This window comes from Epargyreus clarus, unplaced genomic scaffold, assembly GCF_041222505.1.
Source record: "Epargyreus clarus isolate Ecla_fem2 unplaced genomic scaffold, WU_Ecla_fem_2.2 ptg000005l, whole genome shotgun sequence".
Lineage (NCBI taxonomy): Eukaryota > Metazoa > Arthropoda > Insecta > Lepidoptera > Hesperiidae > Epargyreus > Epargyreus clarus.
The window spans coordinates 8,694,403-8,718,869 of record NW_027332213.1 but is presented as its reverse complement, the minus strand read 5'-3'; the positions used below and the strand labels follow the sequence as shown (position 1 = coordinate 8,718,869).

General features: G+C 35.1%; 1 protein-coding gene across 2 annotated transcripts in view; it reads left to right on the top strand.

The window, feature by feature from the left end:
- The window catches only part of Atg16 (Autophagy-related 16), a 191,302-nt gene extending 171,628 nt beyond the window's left edge, over window positions 1-19,674 (top strand). For both annotated transcript variants that reach the window (XM_073073092.1, XM_073073090.1), the window contains one exon: window positions 14,986-19,674. The gene's annotated coding sequence lies outside the window, so the exon portion shown is untranslated. The remainder of the gene's footprint in view (window positions 1-14,985) is intronic.
- Window positions 19,675-24,467: the final 4,793 nt, after the last annotated feature.

Here is a 24,467-nt window from a genome sequence, read left to right as displayed (position 1 = left end):
TGTTATGTGCATAGTTAAAAGTTTGACGACGAATTTGTTTCGTCTACGCTTTTCACTGCACCCGCGGATAACTTATAGAACTGCACCCGTCGAGGCTACCTGAAAACGCTTCTGACGTCCGCCTGCGAAAGCGACTGTGGAATCGCGAGCGGATTTTGACAAGCTTGCAGTTGCTTCCACAACCATGACAGCTACGTCATGGCACTGCGGTCTCGTATGTTGTGAAATAAAACAGCCTTCCCAAGACCGCGCGTAGATGCAGCTGAAAACCGCTACGCGAGTTCCTATGTGTCGCGCGTGTCTTCAATGACACGCCTCCTATTTCTTTGTCCCACCAATCGTTTAAACCAGAAGACAGCAGCGCTTAATAATGTCATTATTAGGCAGATAGGTGTGGGACAAAAGTATTACCACCTTCAAAAATGTACGTCAGTGAGACGAAAAAATGGAATTATCTGACAGTTCTGATACAATCCGCCAGAAGCGCTGATTGGAAATTTATATGTATAACAAACCATTCATTTTTGTAAAACTAAGGGTACTGAACTGTTCAAGACGACGTAATGTACAACCTACATCTCATCATAAATCCATTACTGTCCCACTGCTGGGCACCGGTCTCCTCACATAATGCGAAGGATTAGGCCATAGTCCACCGCGCTGGTCAAGTGCGTATTGGTAGATTTCACATACCTTTCAGATTTTTTTTATAAATCTCTCAGGTATGCATGTTTCCTCCAATGTTTTCCTTCACCGTTTAGCAAGTGATAATTAATTTCTAATACGCACCAAACTTTTTAAATCAGAAGTGTGTGCCCGGGATTTGAACCTCGGACCCCTCGATTGAGGGGCCGAGTTTCTTAACCACTAGGCTAGCACTGCCTTCTTCTACCATAGCTAACCTACCTACCTACATCTACCATAGCTTAATTGTAGATTTTCGCGAAGTAGTTTAGTCTATCCTGCGAAGTGCGACTCGGTGTCGTCACGTCGGTCAGCGGGACGTGAGGGTCGTAGGTCGAGTATTACGCGGTCTAGCGGCAGGTAGTCGCGACTGTGGGAGCCACGTGCCCCGTCGCTCTCTTAATGGTCGACTGTGAATTATGTCTTAGTGGACAACACACCTTACATGTGACGTGACCATCAATTTATACAAAAAAACGGGATAGTTTTTTGCACTAATTAATGATTACAATAGAGCAGGAATGATAAGCGTCTATGTATAGGTATTTGCTTACATTGAATAAAAAAGGGTACACAACTACAAATGTGTCTCGATAAATCATTTAACGAGAAGGTTAAATTCTTTTAGCTTAGCTTAAAACTTACAAGGTCCACTCTTTCATTGGATAATGTTGATGACCAATTTCTGAGCACAGACGCTAAGTATACGGTTTGTATTTTTTTGTATTCGATATACATATTTACTGTTAAATGGTGTTTTTAGTCCATCCCAAATCTCTATACCTAGGATCGTAGTGTCGTAAAAGTCCCGTTCTTGACTAAACGTATGCTCACACTACTCATGCAGCAACATAGCTCAAGCAAAAGTGCATTGATCTTTCTGGCTATTTTGCAATTGCGTGCTTCGTGTTTTATTTCTTTTTATTTCGTTATACGAATATGTCTAGATTACTCAAGAAAATTATCTATGTTAAATTTTAACGCGACGTCGCCGTGCGGTAAGAAATGCTTCATTATTCATCTACGTATTTCTACGTCATCTCTGTACCGTCCGTTTTCATTAAGTAGGTAACTGACTGAGCTTAAGGATTCAAATCTGGTACCCAACACTGACCGCCCACATTAGCTACTACTATGTTGTCGCATAAGCTATGAACAAAATTTTTAACATATCTATTCTATTTCTTTAACAGGTCCAGTTTACAGTAATAAAAATTTGAAGATATTACAATTTCAAACAAGAGCTGCCTACCTCGATTATTATAGCAATCTTCTAACTGCGTTACATTTTCACTTAATGATATTGTTTCGAAACGGCGATATAATTTCTGGGTAATGTGATCTCCGACAAATTTGGATCTCCATTTCCGGCTAGACACTTGTTCCACTTTATAAAATTATATTACCACACGCTTTTTCATAACAATGCAACACATTAAATCTATTGACTCGCTAATAAACACGCGAAGCTATTGACTGGCTGTGCCCGACCGCCATGCGCCACGGTAATTTGCTCGTAATCGCCTCACCTGACCCAATCACCTAGTCGTCCAGTGATAATTCAACCATTAGCTACATAAAACCTCATTGTAAAAAAATTAGTATGGTACAGTGACGCACAATACAATGCCGCCGACAAGTGAAAGCGTGACTTTCGACTTTCATTGAGTTTTTGTATAAGTATATGTATGGGTCTCGGCGACCGGTCCATATTGTCTCGCGACATGAATCTGCCGAACGGTTTTACGTTAAGGAGCATGCACATTAGATTTTTATCTCACATACCTTTCAATGAAACACAAAGGAGTATACTCATTAGATTAGATCGCATACCATTAAAATCGCCAACACCATCACTATCTACAGTCTATACCATCATTAAGAAAAGGATTAAATTATTTAAATATAAAATTAGAAAACATACATTTTTAAATAGCGTACATAATTTTGTATCCACACGATCAGTTTCAAGCTATTAATTGATAAAATCTCGTCGGTTCTTAAGCTACGTTAAGCTGATATGAAGCTTAAAGTGGCTTATACCATAGATCAAAGTTATACGCATAATTAATAAGATTGCATTTGCTAGCATCGCTTTCAAATTAATACCTATTTTTAAAAATGTTGTGGCACTTTTATTCATTAAATAGTAACCGATATTTCAAGTAAAACTTTTTTAAGTCGCGAGGGGTTAAGGGGTAACTGAATATTCTGCAAGTAACGGAAGTGTTACGGCCATAGACCACACACATATCAATTTTTGTGTATATAAACATTTTTATAAGGAAGTTATATTACTGAGAAGAGTTGTAAGTTAGTAACCACGTGAAATGTATCTAATTAATGTGCTAATGACCGCATTATTTGATAGGATTAAGAATGCAACGTTCTAAGTCATAAAATTCTTTGTAATTTGTCTCTTGGGAAACTTTGTAAGCTGCCACTAGATAATGTTGTTTCTTTATCCAGCACCACTACATCTATAAAACACTGTCTACCGTTTCTGTGTTTCTGTGTTCTGTGTTTATAAGGCGCGACATCGGGTCCACAGGAATACCAATATATCTGTGGCCGACCTCATGTAGGTTCTTCAGATGCCTAAAATCCTATCTGGGCTTGATTATAGTTATCCATCGCGGCAGTGGCTACTTACCATCAGGTGGATTGCATTCTCGTTTGAAACAACCATTTTTCAGAAAATGTAATCAAAATTTTATGTCTTGAAACATGTCAGGTCTGTATGAAGTACCTCAAATAATTTGAAAATATGAGCAGTATTCGGAAAAATATTAATGTATATCTGCAATTTTTTACCTCCCTCGCAAGTCGTCGTACTTTAATATATTTTTTATCAATCATCTTTATTGAAATGACGTTTCAAAGATTTAGATGATTCGAAATTAAAAACGCGAATGAACTGTCATCTGTCGTTAAAATCCGTTTCGGCCGACCGTACACTCGGCTGTCACCATCGTCAAACGTTTCTGTTGTCGATGGAAATGTTGATTATTTCAATTTGTGGTGGAATATCTTTCAAAAGTCAGTGATAAAACGGTTTATTTAAAATAGTATTGCAATGACATTGAAAAAATAATACCGGATTGTTTTAAATTTAAGCGCAATCACACACGGTGATTCAGTAGAGATACAATCGCGAAAATACCTCGATGTAATAATCCTGTCACGTCAGCCCTCTCTCCACGGTCTACGAGCTCTACCTGTACCCTTACAATGAGTTTTAACGTTTTTACATATATGACTGTAATGGTATTTGTTTGCGTATTTGCTCATATAATTTCCAATCAGCGCCCCTAGCGGATTGTATCACAATTGGAAATTGTATGGGCCAATACGTAAACAAATACCAAAACAGTCATACTTGTGAAAACGTAAAAACTCATGGTAAGGGTACTGATGTCACCCAAAAAATCTACGCTTGCCCATTAACACCAACACAATCGCGCGTTCACTAAACGCCCTGAATGGCCGCTAAAAGTTCCCGTATGCTCCACGCTAAGTGAAAAAATAGTAATTTCGTCCTGTCGACCACGAAACGTTTTTGTTAACATTAAATAAACTTTTAATTATTTATGGTCGATGTGAGGATTCTTGAGAATCCTCACATCGACCATAGAGAGAATTTTTGAGATTTAATTCAGATTTCTCGAATTTAAAAAATATATTTGACAACTTTCAAAGTTTCGAAGATGTTTTATTTCGACGTCAGACAAAGGTACAAATGTAGTAATTGTTTTTTTTCATTAAATCGTGAACAACATCACCTTATAATAAATAAAATGGTCTCGTAGCAAATGTGCGTTTACGTGAAGGAATAATCATTCTTAATTTTCAACGAATATGCTTAGATAAAGAATATTATTATCATAAATGCACTGTTAATGTGCATACACCTTGAGCGTACCGGAATGCCGGGCCGACATCTAAAACGATCGTCAGTTCGTAACACACGTACATGCCGCGGTAACCACAAAGAGCGAGCTACTGGCACATCTAACAGTCAAAATTCTATCTCGGCTCCCTCACTTTCCTCGTGATTGGATTACACGTCAAACGCCGTTTCGTTCAAAGACCGTTGTCGCCAAAATCAAGCGGAAAATTTAATACTCTAGTTTTCTGTACGTGATCGGTATTGTACTTTTATCATTGCGATGGCACACTTTCCCGCCAACACCTGTTGTTGTCGTTCGTTGTGTGCGTGCGAGTTTTCTCTCACAGATCACTAAAAGGAATATCATATATAATGTTGTCACTGCAAGGTAATACGAGTCCTTCTATCAACACTGGCGGCGCGCAACAGAGAGCGTGTGTTTATTTTATGTGATGGAAATAGCAAACGGGCATGCAGTTACCATACGTTAAATCTCCTCTGCGGCCCATAGACACTTCTACCGTTTCCAAATAAGGCAAGAGTTCCACCTGAAGGTAAACTCAGACGCGTTAACGTATCACACAACGCTTTATATAAATATAATTAGAAATTAAACGAACTTACCTAAGTGAAGTTCCAATTTCAATTGTACGAACTGCATAGTCTCGAAATGATAATGTTGACATGTAGTACACCGCCAGTCGTCAGCCTTGTGTCACGTATATTCAGAGCTAAAAAACCTCGAATTCAAATAATTTAAAACAATATCCAACCTACTTATAGCGCCCCCTACCGGTAAATGTCATTAAGTTTAGAGATCCTGGGGTCAAGATGTAAGTTCATTAGCTCGATTATTTTACAACATAGATGATATTATGGGTAATACTTATCGTATATAAGTATGGGTGGGTGGGTTATAATATCATTTCGAGACTATGCAGTTCGTACAATTGAAATTGGAACTTCACTTAGGTAAGTTCGTTTAATTTCTAATTGTACTTCACTGCATAGTCTCTTCAATGATAATGTTGACATGTAGATGTTTAGAGATTTGTAAAATAACGAGCCTATTAAACAAGATACAAAAACATTTAAATCCTATTATTTTTAAAATTCCTAATTTAATATATCTATTTAAATATTAATTACAGTTATCAAGTATACGTTTGATGTAACGTCTCTACTACAAAATTGAACTTAGATCTGATCCATTCAGCTATCCTTCTAAGAGGGTCTTAACTGACACTCATATGTTTAGACGTCAGCGTAGCAGCGTGGTAAAGCGTGCTCTCTAATGGTATGTATTGTAAAAAATGATATATCAATGCCATCATCCTCCGTGGTTGGTAAAATCTAGAAACTGTCGTCTGGGAGGTCACTGTATTATAAGATTACATAAAAGAAATAAACTTATTCTTGTAACTCTCAACTGTTACTAGGCCTATCTAGGTAATTTTATTAAGGATGTGCTGGACAAATACTATGATTACTATGAAATAATGGTAATACTAGATTGTTTGAACACTGGTTATAGTAAGGTTTAAATTCATGTGGCAATTTAATATACAATATCTTCCGCCAAGCAATTTGGTTAATATACAATAATGTTATTATTATGTTTATGTATACTTTTTAGAAGTCTCGACTCAGATGTAGGCGAATCGGTAGTAATAATGGCATTCACGGGCTTACACCAAGTGAACGTCATAATATATACGATATCTATTGTTTTTATATATTACTTATATATATATATATATTACTCATATATTATTATTGTTTTGTTTTTTTTTTTTTACTATATGAGTAATTACAATAACCAAAAAAAGTAAATAGTATTTATTCTTCATCTCCACTAAATAATATATAATATTTTACACTTAACTCGCTAAAAATATTTATACATCAGATGTAACTATCCCAACTAATAGCATACTTGGGATATGGAGGATAGAAAACCTAAATATGCATTTTAAGAACAAAAATAATTCTAGATATATATATATCAAAATGAAAAGAATATTGTAACCAGTCTACAGATAGATCTAGTTATTTACACTGTTTAGGCCAAAATATTATAAGCACCAGCATCACGTTTTCATTATTGCGTCTAACATTGCTTGTAGAGCAACAAAATCTTGAGATTCGTGTATAGAAACGAAACGCTCCTCGAGGAAGCGAGTAACATACAGGGTAAAGCGTTGACGAAAAACAGATGGATCTAGTTTTTTTTTTTTTTTTTTTTTTTTTAAATTCATATGAGACCCAAAATGCAACCCTTCCAAAACGAAAGGTTTATTTATTTTTATTTATTATTATTATTATTTTTTTTAATACTATTTTTTAGGACTGTCTGGACCAGTCTGATACTACCACAAACTCCCCAACCGTTCAGAGATAATCTTTAACAACAATTATTTTATTAGAAATAAAATGAATATTTCCATTTAAATAGTATAACCTTAGTCATGACATGTAAGTCATACTTCTTGTAGGTTTCCTAGTAAATAAATCTATTTAAAAACCTTTAAAGTGTTAATTCGCAATGTATAATCTTGATTTAGCGATAGCAAATTCACTCTGAAATTATTGAATGTATTAGGGAAATAAAAACATTTTTTGGGTATTCAATAAATCCAATATGTGCCTTGATATTACGGTTAAATGTGGGTATTAAACACCATGCTGTTTCTATATGAAATAACTGTGGAGTCGCCTACACGTATTAGGGTTTCACTGTGTTGAAGATGATTATTGAAAAAATATCTTTAAGCACAAGTAATGCTGCATTTAACTTTAAATAGTTGATCGGATTTGTTATTTAAATCAAATAACAAAAATACCGAGAATAATGACCATATGTTACATAACTGATTGTGTCCCGGTAATAAAAATAATATGACAACTACCACCTGTAATTATATCTATCTGTAAGAGGGATAGTATTTTGATAAACATTATTAAAATTGTTATATATATATACATATCTTTGCATTTATTATAATTTTTATTTTTTAATATTATTATTATATATATTTTTTTTTATTTTTATTTTTATTTTTTTTTTTATTTCACCCTTGTGTTGATTTTTAATCTTTTATCTAATGGTAAAGCAATTTGATTTTTTATTTATTTATTCCTTGTATAATACAATGAACAACCTTAACAGTTGTATTATTTCCAATTATCAAACTATCTTTTAAGTAACCAATAAATCCTAAAGAATGATATAGCTTATTATGTCTATGATCCTAAATTACTAAGTGTCGTTATTGTTCCTTGTCCAATATTATGACATTTCAAATAGGAACTATGTTATATAAATATATAACTGACACAATGTCCCTAGATCTTAATCAGTTATGTATGGTCTTGTATCTTTTAAAAGGTTAGTAAAAACATAAATATAGTGTTCTGCTCAAACCAAAGGAAAGAACTTGAAATGCATAGAATTTCCATTTAACCATAGACATGTAAACACTGTTTAAGGTAATCATGAATTAGTATCCAAATATGCATTCTTGAAAACAATAGTAAGTAGTGAGTGGAATGCCGGGCTTTATTTAAAGCTCAAGATTAAGACCAAGTTATCAATATAAACCAACATCACCATCATCAGGTGTTGGTAAAGTAAAAATATTGTAAAAAATTGGTTAAGAGTAAACAATATGTTACCACTGATGTGAGAAGTCTTTCTACACACATACCGAGTATATTTTGAAAAAAAATCTTCATTCCTTGAGAATAATGAGTTTAAGTGTTTATACAAATAGACTCTTAAAGCTAACCACTTGCAAAACTTGGGTCAATAGTTATTTGTTACAACTGGTCTTTAAAATTATAATTATAATCGACCACATTATTAACCACTCACCTAAAAATCTGTTGTGATTGAAGATTTATTCCAAAGGAAACTTCGATCAAGCCTTTCTGTGATACAGGTATTTGTGCATGAGGCTTGTTGTAAGTCAGATAATGACCCTATTTGGTATGAGTATCTCAAACTTTTGGATGAAGTTTATCATAGGATGAAGTGTAAATATCTTCGTTATATTTGTTATTATAAAATATTGTACTATATATATATGAATTGAACAATCATTGTTTCTTAAACCATTTTGCCGATCATTTGTTCCAGTACTTGTACTATGAAATTTCTTCTTATTATTTATTATACATAATAAATGACCAGCACCAGTAATAAGATAATTGATAGCAAATTATCTTTATAAAGGCAAATAATTTAAAATTATTAAGAAACAATCATGTCAAATGCTCGAGAGCAGTAAGCATTCGCCTGATGTGGCATGGCTTTTGACTCTTTACAGCTACAATAGTAACTGCGACGTGTGCAACTTTTAAAGTCTAATCATGTGTTATCCGTCCCACAGTTTCCTAGAGGCTAGTGTTCTTCCTTTAAACTATTTTTTCCTTTAGTCTATCTATCACCATCTAGATAGATAGATAGTTCCTTTAGTAAATTACTCTTTAATATGCTGATCTACCTAGATACCAAATTCTTATGAATGGTTAAACCAAATTTAGGTTCTTCTAGAGTATTACAAAAGGATATAAATTGTCATCTCTATATCCTGTATCATGTACATTATTAATCAGAATGATTCTTCAATAAAATGTTCATTCATTAAAATCATTACACCCAATCGATGGTAATAGTTGTGTCTATCTACTGATTATTAGTATTTTGTTATATGGGTTATTTACCCGATGTGAAGGACATCATACCCTATTAGAATGGGTGAATATCCGTTGTATCCATCTACTTAATAATAGTATCTTATTATAGTTGTTATATAGATAAATATCCAATATGTAAGGGTCCCTTATTTGAACGGATGAATATCCATTAGGTATATTCTACTCAATAGTAGATTATTTTATGTGAGTAAATACTCAATATAAACAGGTTAGTACCCATGAACGGGGCTAAATAGCACCCTATTTCTTGTAATGTAGGTAAATATCCATTATGTAAGGGTCATAACCTTATTTGAACGGGTGAATACCTATTAGGTATATTCTACTCAATAGTAGATTCTTTTATGTGAGTAAATACTCAGTATAAACGGGTTAGTACCCATGCACGGGGCTAAATAGCACCCTATTTCTATGTTCATAGCTTTATATAAGCGAGATTTATATAAGGATTTAAATAAGCGAGATCACCTAAATAGGTGACAAGCTTAGTTAATGAACATAAGACGTCAAATTCCTTGCTACAGAACAATATGGTAATCTAAAAATCCTTTGCTTGGAAAAATATATATGTAAAAATTTACCTTGTCATTCCTCATTAATATATAAGATTATCATCTTATCTTTAATAAATGAAAATAATACATTTTCAATTTGCGACTGCATTCGTAATGGCCGCCTAGTACAAGTCTTCAGAATAATTTCGTCAAAATTCTTTATTTTCCATTGTAACTTTTCTGCACAATATATCACACCTACGTCTTTTATAAATTATTAATTGAAATATTTGTTATAAATTAACAATTTTTACGATAAATTACTTATTTTATTTCTTATTTTGAAAAATCATAAATGTACACAGGCTGCACGAAAAACGATAATGACATTTACCGGTAGGGGGCGCTATAAGTAGGTTGGATATTGTTTTAAATTATTTGAATTCGAGGTTTTTTAGCTCTGAATATACGTGACACAAGGCTGACGACTGGCGGTGTACTACATGTCAACATTATCATTGAAGAGACTATGCAGTGAAGTACAATATTTATATCCAATACCATTAACGCTTCACTTTTAAGGCGAAGTTGGTACGGCGATGGTGCCGCAGGATTATAAATACGAGCGGTCTGACTCCATTTTAAAATATGTTTCTTTTTAAACAAAAAACATGTAACTTATACATTACGTACACTCGTAAAACGATTACGATTTCAACAAGAAATTGTTTACTATATGCACGATAGATAATTTTGCATAAATCAAAGCGACAAGCGTCATGGCTACTTGACATGTCTCCCTTGTTTTTATGCCCAAAGTTTTCTACGTATTATTATCATATTACAGGTGTTAAAACTTGTACATAAGTAGGTCGTTCAACTTGACGTACGGTAATGATAAATTAAATCCAACCACATGCGATCGACGAGTAACGCGGCCAAGGGTTCGGTTTACGGAAATGGAGCGTCGTTCTTATACTCATTCTACTGTGGCCTTACACCAACCTGGTTTAATAAGTTTTAATTTGGTTTTTAGATGTGAACTTTTAACCACAAATTTTGTTCCTAGAAAGCTTTACAAACATTTTATCGTGTAATTTATATTTATCTTAATCTACTTTCGCATTAAGACTTGAAAATATTAACATATTCTTTCGAATATAACTTATATGATCTTTATATCCATCGTTTCCTATTCTCATTACAACTAATTGACGTTCTCATTAATAATGTAACTTTCAATTGAAAACGACCACAAAAGCCTTATAAAGCTTTTCCGCTTGTAAAATAAATGCACGAAACGTAACTCCATCGTATCCTGCGGATGAATGATATTTATCATATTAAATCGATATATTTTTCAGCATTGTTGTCTCAGGGCTCCTGCCGTCTCCCGCCAAGTGCAAGCATAATAAACAAATAGCTCCAATCGGCACGGGGAGTTCATGTTTCGAACGTTCACCCACCGGGGATAATAAATGCAAAGCTGGTTAATCTTTTGTGTCGCTCCTGTCGTCTGATTAATTTTGTACATTGTTATGTTAAGCAGTTAAAAATATCATCAATTTATTATGCGCGCATATCTCGATCACCGGTTTTGAATTCGTGCAGCCGAGCGCCGGTGTCACGATGGGTTTTTTGCAAAGCCGCCCGCAGAACGCGGACGACTCGACTTCGAGGAACAACTGAGAGAATGTTGTGACATAATCTGATTAATTATCTTGCCGGGTCGGAAGTGTTAATAAAATTGGAGGTCCACACTCTGTAATGTCATTAACATGTTGCCGTGTCGCTGCGCGCCCCTCCCCGTCACAAATTAAGATTTTCAGATGGACCTCATTTACCTGAGCTCAGGACTGTACAGATTTGAAATGAAAATTTAAATTGGTCTGTAAATTAAAAATCAAAATTAGTAAATAAACCGACATTTGATTATTACTTATAAAGAACTGAGTATTACTTATACAAAAATAAGAGAATATATTGTGTATCTGAATTTAATAATATTGTAACCGTACACAAATAAATACACAAGAAGAATGAATATAACATAAACAAAATTGGTACAAATGCTAGGTGGTATTTTATTAATAATTTCTTCCCACCTTCCGTAGACCTGGAGTCATTGTAATACCGTGTTTATTTAAGGTAAACTTACATAATATACACGAGTCCCAATATTGTAATTATCGTACCTGGCAACCTTAGTCGCGATACCGTTGTATGCGGCGGGCGAGCGACCACAGATTCGGCGTAATGACCTGCGGAGTCGCGCGTCGCACGAATATCTCAGATCCTAATCGTTTACGCTCGTTGATAACTCGCTGCCGCGTTCTACCGATGCGTAGAGCGGATCGATGCAAAGATTCCAATCTTGAATGCCTGATGCCTGCCGCGGTTCCAGGACGTCCAGAATCAATAATGAATATTATATCATCGCACACAATTCATATCAGTTGACATCTAAATGCAGGATGCGAGGCACGCGTCTATAAGTAAATAGACACCTGCGTGAAATAATTGGAATACGTTCATTTTATTACATTAGTAAACGAGCGTGCAATCTAACTGACGTTTATTGAACCTTTCAGTCTATATTATGAGGAAACAGAAAATAGTTATTGCAGCAAGTGCAATAAGCGTACAGCCAATAAAAAAGCAATTACAATTATTTATTCCATCGTGTTGGAGTTCCTAAAAACCGCTATACCGATGTTCTATACATTTTACACATTGACTTAATTAGCATTCGCGCGTAGTCATTCGATATTCGCAATCGAATTTTCGGCTCGAAGACCCCCGTATCTACGATTTAATATCTATTCGTCCAATTGGCGTAGAGCACCCGCCTCATCGTTACATCGCCTTGTCGCCGCCGATCAATCCCTCGTTTTATTTACTAATACCACGTCGTTACCGATCTAACTGCACTTCTCTGCACGTGTAAATAACGGAAGCATCTACTATGATACATTACCTGTGATTAATATGAATAATAATCGTATTTAAATGGAAAAATGGAGATGAGACGTCACGATTCGACTTTAGGAATTTATTTTTAACTGCCAGGGCTGAGTACTGACAGAACCTCTCATAACTTTAGCGGTAACTGTTCGTCATTGTCAAGTATTCAATTAAGCTTGTGTACTATATTTTAAGTACAGTTAATAAAGCGCCGAATAGTTAGCCGAATAACGCGCCGAATACTTTTAAGTACAATAACCTCTAGTTATGTAAAATTCCACTGTTACATATAAATTATTATCTTTAGCCAACATCTACGACAGTAACTAGTTCCTTGTCACATTAGTCGCTAATTACTTACGCCACTTCTTATAACATTTGCTTAGCGCGGCTGCTCGCCTCGAAGGAGTCATCGGCAGATATCGGCACATGACATGACGTTAATATTACCGTAGACAATCTCCTCTACATAGAAGGCCAATTTAGTGTTACCGTTCTGAAAATAATTATATTTTTTGTACAGGTTGTAGTTGTAAGGCCAGTAGTCCGCACGCAACTTTGAAACTGAGCGAAGGCGTTCTAATAGCGGTTATTAGCGAATAGCTCTCTGAGAAATCGCCAACAATGAGTACGGAACACATTCATTGTCCGTATCCCATTTCATTCATATCATTTTTTGTCATACCCATTATCTTTCACCTGAAAATAGTGTCAACTTTTTTCTCACTTTTGTTTTAAACACCTAAAATATATCATTAGCCCTCAAGCATTAATGTAAAATGATTGAATTATCTTCACGTATTTTGTGAGCCAATTATTTTATCGTTTGCGTGTAACTTTCCAGTTTATCTATCATTACGGTCGTTTATTAACCACGATACGAATGTATACGATGACGCTGGAGGCGAAATTTAATCTTACAAATTACGTATACGTAATCGTATATCAGTCACACATTAACGGTGTCTGTTCTCTACGAAATATAGTTTTGACATGTTTATATTCTTTGGGAAATACGGCTGTGTTCGTGACGTTAAACATTGATATCTGGCTACGAGTAAATGTCGGCAATCTACTAACGAACGATATAAATCCAAAGCTCCGATTCGATTTGAAATAGTGCTGTGATATACAAATATACGAGCACTGTTAAATAACGGTTACACTACACTAGATGTGTCAATTCCAATATGGTTTACGGTGGCGAAATTATGTACTATAGGTATCTGATGTTCGCAACGAATATACATCAGAAAGATTTGTAGCTCTCGAATCTAACCGCTTGCTCCGTAACGGTGATTGTCGTAAATTACACAATCCTTCGCTTTTGGAAAATCCAAGTTGTATATCACTCGGTCTTCATCGAAAGATATCTTGTATATCTTTCGATCTTTCTTCATCAATATTAGTACACATGTATCACTTTGCCGCCACTAACGTCATTTAATTTTTAATAGCCGTTTATTAATTTTATTAACCGTTTATTAATCTCTGATTTTGTAAACCAGAACAAACTAGTGACACATCCTTAAACGTCACATCCTTGACAGTTTTTTTTTACTGTGATATCCGGTATTAAAATAAGAAATAAACAAAAAAATTGGACAGGAAATGGGGTTTGGAATGTTTAGTCCTATAATATGGTCTATGACACTTCAGAGACGGAGACAGTAGTGACGCCTCCTACTACAAAATTCGCCATACACAACACTCAGCCTTCTAAATTTCTCAATTGTCAACTCAATGCTTGGTTATGTAGTATGAATCGTGATGTTAGTATAATACCTACTACGCTTTTTTACTAATATCCAAAACATTAGTAACGGATAACTCATTTTTTACGTTTTTGATCGAGTCTTAGTCCATAAGTTGCATTTTGGATAACAGCACTGTACAGAATAACCTAAGCCAGGCGAAAAGGGGAGGGTTCAAAGTTCAAAATCTGAAATCGCCCTTATAATTGCGCAAAGGTTTGTGTGCTCAAAAAATCCCCCCAACTGCTTCATGAAGAGTAGCATAGCACGGATTCCCTAAAAAAAAAGACTCAAACATCAGAAGGGTAATTGTGTCCGCCTAGTCCGCTCTGAATATAGAAATGAATCGCGTCGCCATAAAAAAATGTTCGCCTGCTCTTGCGCCTGCGTAACACCTGCTCGGAACAACTTCAGAGTGGACTAGCACTTTGGCAATAACTTTACAGTTGTACAGTCTTACAGATTGTTTTTTTCCTTCCAGGTCACCAGACAGGATGACAGCGGGGAAGTGGAAGGCGACGCGGCGGAAGTGTTCGAGCTCTTGAAGGGCATCACCACGGACATCTTCAACAGATTCGCGTAGTGGGCCGTCACTGTGCACATTCTCAAAACGTGTGATTGACATTTACAAGTATCGTAAATCAAAGCGTGCAATGCCAACATGATAACAAACTTTTAATATGAATAACAAATTTGTAAGTTCGCGTGAATGGCAAACCGTTCACTGATATTTTGTATCTCAAATATGAGATTACTTGGGGTAGTACCGGAGTCTACGTAAAATCCTGCGATCTAAATGGTACGTTATTTTGGTCGTATTTTTCGAAGTTGATAACATCATACTCATAAGTACATAGTTTTCATTGCGTCGTGCATTGTCAATAAATGAAAACATTTACGCTTATTTAAAAATTGACAAATTTATCTTTGGCAGGCATGTGGCATATAAATTGTACAGATTGATAATATTTTTAATTACGGACCTTACTTTAAAAAAAATCTATCTTACGATTTTCCCCAACTCCGATATTACCCCAACTAACCTTACTATCAAATGTCGATATTCTTTTTAATGTGTATTTGTAAATACAAGTGAATGGTGTTTATTTTATTTATAAGAAGAGGTGCTATATTACGATTCGCTGAATAGTGGAGCAAGCGTTCGGATTTTTATACATTTTTTGAGTACCTATTGCCTTTTTGTAAGCGTGGTCGTTATATGCTTTGAAGCAGCTAGTTTTAGGCTACGTTCTTTTCTACATCCTAAATTTTTAAAGTTATACTTCTTTTGCGTTTGGGAAAACAGATCAGTGTCTGTTTTTAATTTGCGACGAAGTTGCGCGCCGATGTAACACATAATTTCTTTGTCGTATTGGTTGTTTGATTAAATAATATTTTTATGCATAAATAACTATGTTATTGATTATGCCCATAGATTAGTAAAGATTATGCACTCCTAACAAGAAAATGTACCCAGTTTTGAGAATTGAAATAGTTGCGTAAAAAAGTTGCGCCACGTCTCCGTGCTAAAATGTTCCTGAAATATTTGAAAGAATTATTTATTTATGATGTAAATTACGCATTATTAATTATTTATTCGTAAATTTTCTCTAAAAATGTTTTTATTTGTCAAGAATTCAAAAAAAGAACTTACTAATAAGCCGTTTGTGGCTTCATTCAATTTCAAGGCGGCGAAGTATCTTTACTAATCTATGATTATGCCAAAGAAGTATAACTTATTCCGTGTGTACATAAGTACACACACGCTTTTTGTTTCATTCCTGCTTGTGATCGGGAAGGGTCATAGGCACAAATAAATGAATGAATGGTGATAATAAATTGATAGTATAATATTGTTAGTAATAAACTAAGCGCACTTTCATTGTATCCTAATCAGTTTTTGTACAATTTTTAATGTTATAATGCATTCGAGTTTTTAACCAGCTGAGTTGTTGAAAGAGCTGTGAATTGCGATAAATTAATTGTGATTTTGTACTCAATGTCTAATTATAAAATGTCATGTGGTTTACGTAGACAAAGTAGCTAAATAGACTCCTTATGTAATACAGTAGACCCGCGATAATTCGATAAACATTTTGCAATGCATTATCCGAATTTATTGCTCTATAGTGCTTTGCCTCCGACCCGTTGTATCTGAAAATTGTCGGGAAATAAAATATTGAAAATCAATACTTTACGTCAAAATATAGTACGTGTACTGAAAGTTTTTGAATGAAGTAAACAGATAGATATCACACAATATGTAATTTAATATATTTTATTCTAATTAATAATATAATAAGCATCGCAGTCCACATACATCGTACAGCCGTCACATCACATAGCCGCATAATGAGTTGTAGGCTATTCGATAAATATTGACGAATATTTTTTGCTTGTCGGAGTACAATGGTCTGCGGAGTAGACAGGGGCCAGATTATCGCGTGTCTACTGTATATATTAGCTATATATATATATAGTGCCCACATCAGTCAAATTGATCATATAGGAAGCCATGTCTACGAATATTATAGATCTCATTATTGAATGCGCATGCCTCCGCCAATCAGCGTGCATATCTTCGCCTCCGCATACCACAGCGAGTTCACAGACTTATCGTATAGAATATTTACCCTTTCGGAGTCTATTCGCTTGCTTTTTCCGTGACATTAAATTGAAAGCTAATAAATAATGGGTTAATAAATAATCTTCAAGACTTAATGTTCACTATTTTGTAACGTGTTATAGATATAAATTATAGGTATGTCTAGGCTTCGTTGGTGTCCGAGCAAAATCGTATGATGTAATTTTCGTTTTTATATCACATTACCGGGACGAACAATGGTGACAGCGCTGAACACCGTGATCTTATCGTTCAGACAGTCGTATTTATAAGTCATTACATAAGCGGCACCCTCATATCCTCCGAGCGCAGAGTGATAAATTGAGAGACGTCATCTATTATTGTCAATGTGACGTGATATTTGTTTTACTTGTGGCTTTCGACTGTAATCACTACGAGCGATCGAGTCGCGCGATATGTACGAAACCGAGTATGAATAAATTGCGAGTTGGAAGTTCGCTACAATCAAACACGTTTTTATGGACCGGTTTCTTTTCAATTATGATTTTTGAATAAACAAACTGTATTCATTACTTATTAGAAAAAACAAAAGACAATCGATCTAATAATATGCAAATTCTACTTTTAATTCCGCCCCTATCAAGCAACATTAGTTACCTAAATAATAAACGCGTTCCACATCAATAACCCTGCTCTACGATTTCTCGTGTTGTGAATCCCATAAAAGTACACAGGGACATGTATACTAACACCCAGCAGAAATATTTAAATTCATCGTTTAGATCTATCTGGCCGGGGTCGAACCCGGAACCCTCTGAATAGAAAACCGATATGGTGACTGTGATGCACGCGGTTGCCACCGAGTATCGGATTTGTATGGTATCGAGCGTCTTCCTTGAACTCTGCGCGTCGGTTAAATTTGTATAGTGTCGTTGTCGACTCGGTCGCACAGCCGAAGGGACCTAAAGGGATAGCCATTGGTGGCCACCTGCGCTCCCGGGCTCTCATTAGCACACAATGTGGGGCCGCTACCGCGCGCCGGCCGATCAATAAACTGTTGAGCCGATAAGAGCGCCGCGGGCGACACATCCATAATCCCGTGACGTGTTTTGACAGACGCGCTCGCCCACTTTTTACCGGACGTTTTTACCGCACATTTTTTAGCCGGCGGTCCAACGACCCCGCGTTTACCGAACGCTATTTTCACATATAATTACACGTATAGCCGACCGCTTAATTACCCGAAACTGCTGCGACTCCGGGACCCGAGATCCGAACGAAAAAACGCCTAATCCGGCGCCGCTCTTAAATTACGCTTCGTTAGCCCGCGAGGAGCTAATAATACCCGCCCGCTCGCGCTTCGCTGACGAGCCCCGTCTCTCTACGTCAACGTTTTTCTTGCCAAAATAACATGTCATACATACTCAATGGACATATTTAATTTGAACTGGGATATTATGTTCTTCCAGAGGTCGAAAAACATCGTCGGCAGTTCTAAAACTAGTCAATTTATATTTTGAACCTATACTTTTGGTTATGATGTCGATGAGTAGATTATAATACCATACGAGAATAACATTCTGAATAGTCGAAAATTTTAAAATTGTAAATATATTTGTCAGAAGTTATTATAAATATCTCTGTACCATATTTCCTTTGTCTGCATGGTAGTAACGACGCTAGAGTAGAATGTTAAACAGTCTTAGAGTTAATTGTCTGGTACTCAAAACAATAGCCTCGGGGAAATAGGTGTATGTGACCGTTATATTATAATAATACTCGTAGGTCACTGTTTGTAAGCGATATTCTTTTCTAGTAATAATACTTTTTACTTTTGCCTTAAAACTGACTTTCTTAGTACAAAAACAAACAACTGTTGTTTTCTTAGATTAAGATTAAATATACTCGAAATACATGATTGTGTTTAAAGTTACGGGCTAGGTATTGTATTCGTTTTATTTTGTTTGTTTTAAATTATGTTTCAATTGGGAAGGGTGTTGTGAGTACCGTTACAGGCGCTAACACTGTATGTACCGTGCCATAATTTTAACGTCGTGTAATAATTACGATGTGACAGACAATGACAGATTCATACAATCGCGATAAAGACAGTTTGGCAATATGCAGCCGCCTTTTTTGGTCCACCCTTGTCATTTGATACTTTAATAAAGTTCTTTCATTTATTTTTTGTTGAATTTCCTTAAAATATTCTTAACTTGCTAAATAAATAACGTTATTATTTATTATAATATTAAGTCCCGTACTTTATGTGAAAGCGGTTATATTAGTCTGTTAATAAACAGCAGGTCATTTACGTGAAATAAAATGTGCCTTTTTATAGCAGTACTTGTGTATATTTATCAAATGTTTCGTGCAGATGTAGATGTGAATTGTCATTTTACATATTTACTATATTTATATTAATAATTATAAAATATGCTTCACAAGAAACGGGCAGACTTTGGTACAGTACGCATGTGGATAATATTATGTTAACATAGAGAATAGGTTTATTATACATACATAGCTATGACAAAGACTGTTGTCTATATTATAATAAATATTTTACATCACAAAATATTATAAGCTTAGTTTTATTTTGCTATCCGTCTAAATATAAGAGTTTTCATCTGTAACATAGTTATTTATACAAAGTTTTTATATCAAATTAAATATTCTTGGATCTAAAAATAGGGGTAAATTGAAAAATTGTATTGACAGCATTAAAAAAATATTATTATTAATTTGTTTCTGTTAAGTTTTCGAATCAAATATTTATTGTTTAATTAATTACTAAAAACATGAATTCAAAATAAAAAAAAAAACATTTAAAATACAAAATCTGATTGACTATAAATTAACTTCATAATTATGACAAAATATCAGATCTACTAACAACCTATTTTTAAATTAAATGAATTTAATTTTTAAATTTATTTGTGGAAATTATACACATAGTGACTCCATATTATTAAATATTTTATATCGATATGAAAATTTGATGCCGGGAACAAATCTCGGTACATATATTTTTATTATTGTGACATATTGTTCACCAGCGAGACGACACTCATTCATTGTATATGTGATATACAAAATAAATAAGTATATAATTATTATAAGTCACTGTGCGTCTTATTTTCTTCATGATAAAGGTAGAAAGACTATTTATGATGGCATAAGTAAAAGTATGATGTAGTGGTCACTACTATAAATAAAATATTATATTGTCTTTTAATATTTTTTAGTAAACTGCAGTGTCTCCTACCCAGATAACAATACTATTTGACCCGCCAATGCATCGACACGTCTATCTGTGACGAGAGCTAAACACCGATTGACAATTGTAACGTAGGCGCTTGAAACATGTCTACCTACATTTGCATAAATTATAAGATCCACCACATACCTAATTGCAAAAGAGCGTGTAGTCATTAACGCTACTTACACTCATTAGGTACTCGAAGGACAGCAGAATCCTGCACAGTCTGATTTTAATAAAGTTCAAAATAAGGACCCATAATGTCGAAACCCGGTATAGCTACCACATTACACGAGCCCTGATAAGGAAATTACTATAAAAGCAATTACTATTACAATGTTTACATTTTCTGTGAGGTTAAGTATAATCATAATCACGTACCTACCATATCCTTGAAAAATTAATTATCTTTTATCACCAATTGACTATTAAATCCTTAGTGAAACATCAGATACAAGTTTTAAAAAAAATCTTACAAATCATATGTTAAAGCGTACCTTACCTGTTAACACAGTAAACTCCTTTAGATTCTTGTTGTACAAGAAAAACATTTTGTTCAATTATTAGGTCGTACTTAGAACTTAATGTATTTTCAAGTAGACGATAAAATATAAATATTTATGCATAGCATAATAATGGTAATAAAACATTAAATTATATATCACTTTTACAATAAAAAAATATTTACTTATAAAAGTCGCCAATAATTACCTACTAAGTTATATCATACACGAACATTTTCAGAAGCTTGTAATATTTAAATACCGTAACAGATGTTTATGCTTTTTATACCTATTAAATTAAAAAACATAGTTATAAATTTGTCTTTTTGCAATTTTATATAATGACTTACCTTATTTAACATATAACTTACGTGCATCTCATTATATATTTTCATATATTTTATGAAGCTGGTTTTTATGAAGCCCATAAAAATTGCGGAGGCTGTGCGTTGATCACGTAGGTACACATTTAAGTTCACGGTAAGTGCCCACGAATACGGGCGCGGTCGTTAGCTTGTACTATGTCATCGCCTCGCTGACGCGTCGCTGCCTAATCGTTGCGCTTATAACCATCACACCACATCAGTTCACGCCCCGTGAATACCAACAACTGACAAACAACGTACCAAAATAAATGTTCCGAATTTGCGGTTACAAGTTATATACAAACAAGTAACACCAATTTAAAATTCACGATTCTGACCTCGGTTATGAAACATCCACACATGAATCAAAGTTACCCAAGGAGTCCTGATTTTTTCTGAACAATAACACTTGTTTGTTCATACTCAAATTGTAAGGTGTTATCTGCAACGTCATGGTACGTCCGCGGCACGCACGGCCGTGTTTTATTCATTAATTTATTTCTTCAAGATAACATCTTGACGGACGTAGGTACCGAACATCATTACAGGTGGGATGTTTTCCTCTAATGGACAAACTGATATCAGATTTCTCCGCCGGATCGAACAGTACGTCCGATCGACGCCTATCAATAGACGTGCCGAAAACGATATGCAAAACAAAAATAACAGTATTCGCACGTCGTTTTGTTAGTTTTTGCATTGACAAAAACATCCCGGTGCGAACCTATTACAGACACCAAATTGAACATGGCATCGTAATTACAGGCTGCAATATTTAGGTAGTCATTACGGGGGTCGAGAAGCGGATAATTGACAAGCATACAGTGCGACAAGCTCCGTGACCCAGTGAGCGCGGCTGTGCAAACACTCGGCCGGCAGCCGGACGTCGAGAGACCCCTCGATCGCGACACGGTCAACGTAAGTATGGACAAGAACCGCACAAACGCAGACCACAACCTACATCAACTTTATTGCACCTAGTCGTGTACAGGAATGGAAAAATACCAAACTGAATAAGAAAGCTACGTGCAAATTTGATGGCAAACGTAAGTCCGTTAGGTGCTTACTTGCCAATTTCATCCATACAACCGCCAATAAAATTATCATTTTATGACATATTACAGGAGAGATCCTAATTGATGTCATAGGAAGGTTATTTGTACAAATACCTACTACCATGTGCTTGAAAAAAAGCTGTTCTGAAAAGAGACCTTGACGACCTGCGTGGCGAAGCGGTCACCATGCGGGTCTGACGCGCAGAGGGTCCCGGGTTCGATCACCGGCAAGACAGATTTCTAAATGAATTTAGATTTCTGTTTCTGGGTCTGGGTGCTTGTATATTTGTCTCTGTGTGTGTCCATAGCACCCACGATACAAGAAATCCTAGTGTGGGGCTGTGAGTTGTGTTGTGTGAATTGTGTTGAAAGCGTTTTTTAGACCTAGTAGAACAAGAGCAATAGGGCCTTTGATTTTGCGCTAACGACCTTACTTAAAATAATATCTACTACTATATCATTCCAACTCCGTCTAAACTATAGTTATAAAGTCTACCTATTTTAAATAGGTACAGTTCTACAATTCTACTGTGTACAATGGATAACTGATTTCAGAGCTCACGGCGTCAATTAGAAGAGCTTTTTAACGAAGTTATTAAGACTGCTTTTAGTGGGCATCTAACTATATCTCGAGGCGTCTGTTTAATGAAAATGTTCGCCTTATTATGTGTTTCTTATTATAACGGTTTCTATAGCTAATGATTATTGATCCTGGATGTAATATTTTTAGTTAAATAGGTACATATAAAGCAATTACTAAGGATTATTTATTATAGAAACTTATGTTACTTTAACGAGGAATAAAATAACCTCTGAGATCAACGAAGCCAGGCTCATCTAAGCGCCATAATGCATTCCTTATTTCGACGCATTATAGTTTTGCCTTGCCTCGAGACTTCGAGCCATTACGTCAACGAGACCGACAGAAATCGTGATTCCCGTCAAAATACCCTTCGGCAACCAGATGTATGTTAAGCTTCGGTAAGTAAATTATCCGACTAGGTAAATTGGCATTTCCTTCGCTGCTCCGAGCTGACTGAGATCGCCTTTGTTTAGCCATATAAATTTGTTCACATAACACAGAAGAGCAAAATAAATCTTTCTGTTAGTAGGCAACGGTCTTGACGGATGTTCACCTTATCAAGGGAAAACCGCAACGGATTTGACGTAAATCGACGAATCGTGACCGAGCCGTTTAATCATAAGCATCCAAGCTAATTAGAGTAGGTCGCGAACCCCTGGGCCACGTAATGAAAATTACAATTGAACCTAGTTGCGATGGAAAATTGCACTTATCGCTGGATTCCTTGCCATCATCAGCTACATTAGAAAGGTCTTTAACAGTGCGAGTTTAAATTGTTATGGCATTTTAACTATCCTTATCTTGAGATTAATTTATATTGAGCATTACCCTTCGTAATTGTTTACAGTAGTTTTATAAATGTAGTAGATAATTGTTTATGAGGAGTAAAGATGTTCAGCACTAATAAGCCTAATATCATAAAAGCCTACAACGGAATTGGTACTTATAATAACTTATGCTAATTCCAGTAATTCAAATAACTCGAACTGGACAGCGGGCTCCTTACTTAAAATTCACAGCTAAGTAGTAATTGCGACGTTTACTGACAATATTGTTAAATCACATGAAGGCGCGATCTACAGCTATATTTATACGTCAGGAAGCTGTTTACGATACTTATTATTCAATAAAACTGTCCGCGATAGAAAATTATGTTGTAACACTACATAGCTGTTGTTTTGTTCTTAGAATGCTGTTGATTGCTGTAGCTTCAATCTAGCAAACCTTATAACGTGCAATTCATGTTCATATTACGTCGTCGTAAGTACTTTATTTTCATTTCATCCTGACGGAATTGATGGATACTTAAACAGGTGAAATGTAAAATGGTACTTAAAGTTTCATAGAAATACATAATTATATGGCATTTATGTATAGACTTCTAAGCTCGGGTTTCTTGTTAGCACAAGTGAGGCCTAGGGAAAACTGCATAAAAATTCTTTACTTCGGATTAGTGCAGATACTGACGGATTAGTAACTGAGTCATTAAGCTCAACTACCCTAATGATGGCAAGGACTGACTACTTAATTAAACCTTTGAAGCACAAAAACGCCTATGATTTTATTTTTGTTATCTACATTTATGATAGTATGTGTTGGACGTTGTTTTAT